The sequence below is a fragment of the Octopus bimaculoides genome, chromosome 11 (genome assembly GCF_001194135.2).
Source record: "Octopus bimaculoides isolate UCB-OBI-ISO-001 chromosome 11, ASM119413v2, whole genome shotgun sequence".
NCBI classification, from domain to species: domain Eukaryota; kingdom Metazoa; phylum Mollusca; class Cephalopoda; order Octopoda; family Octopodidae; genus Octopus; species Octopus bimaculoides.
In genome coordinates this window covers 19,809,306-19,810,930 of record NC_068991.1, presented here as the reverse complement: position 1 = coordinate 19,810,930, position 1,625 = coordinate 19,809,306, and positions in this window count along the sequence as shown.

Here is a 1,625-nt window from a genome sequence, read left to right as displayed (position 1 = left end):
AAACACACAAAAACCGTTAGATTAACTTCAAGATTTAAATTCAATTTGCCAAAATATTTTCGTCGCTTTGAGACCGCGACCTGTTCACTGACAAAATTCTGTGCTGCATTTGAGAAAGTAACAGTTAGTTCATGATATATATGTACGTATGTATGTGTGTATGTATGTATGTATGTATGTATGTATGTATGTATGTATGTACGTATGTACGTATGTACGTATGTATGTATATATGTAAATATGTATGTATATATGTAAATACGCGTGTGTACATGAATGTACGTATGCTTATGTTTAGATGCGTATACATGTGTGCATGCCTCTACGCATGTATGTATGTATGTATGTATGTATGTGCGTACGTATGTATCAGGTCATCCCATAAGTTCTGGCCGAATTTTGAATGAAGAAAACAAGTGATTAAATGTTATATTTAATTGAAATTTAATCATCAATGTACTTTCCCTGATTATCTATGACTTCCTTCCATCTATTTACAAGGTTTTTTAGTCCCATCAATATAAAACTCTTTTGGTTTCAAAGCGAAGAACTCTGAAATGTCAGCTTCGACCTCCTCATGGCTTGCGAAAGTTATGACCCCCAAATGCTTCTGTAAACTACGAAACAAATGGTAGTCTGAAGGAGCAAGGTCGGGAGAATAAGGTGGATGAGGAATTTTTTCCCAACCAAGCTCTTCGATCTTCTGTGATTTGATCTTTGCTGTGTGGGGTCGTGCATTGTCCTGATGAAACATCACTCCTTTTCGATTCACTATAGTGGGTCTTTTTTCCTTCAAAGCTTGGTTCAAACACTCTAATTCCTGACAGTAGACTTGAGCATTGATTGGTAGACTGACAGATAGATATATAGATAGATAGGCATATACATATGCATATATATGTGTGCGTGTCTTTGTGTACGTGTGCGTGTGTGTGTATGGGCGTGTATGTGTGTGTGTGCTTCTGTGTGTCTGTGTGTGTCTTACCACCGTTTAACAACAGGTGTAAGTATTTACATCCCACTTAACCTAGGGGTTCGACAAAAGAGACGGATAGAATAAGTACCAGATTTAAAAAGTAGAAAACAAGTACTAGAATCAAATTTGTTCGACTCAACCTTTCAAGTTGGTGCTCCAGTATGGCTGCAGTCCAATCCCTGAAACAAGTAATAGATAATGGTCAACAAATGAAATATAGTCTGTTGTAGGAGTTCATATATCAAAGAGCAACCTGTTCAATATAACTACTAAATATAACTCCTTAGAAAGCATTGTATTGTTCTCTGAGTCCCGGAAGCTCGATCCTTATCGTGCAGTTTGTGGAGGCGCAATGGCCCAGTGGTTAGGGCAGCGGACTCGCGATCATAGGATCGCGGTTTCGATTCCCGGACCGGGCGTTGTGAGTGTTTATTGAGCGAAAACACCTAAAGCTCCACGAGGCTCCGGCAGGGGATGGTGGTGAACCCTGCTGTACTCTTTCACCACAACTTTCTCTCATTCTTACTTCCTGTTTCTGTTGTGCCTGTAATTCAAAGGGTCAGCCTTGTCACACTGTGTCACGCTGAATATCCCCAAGAACTACGTTAAGGGTACACGTATCTGTGGAGTGCTCAGCCACTTGCACGTT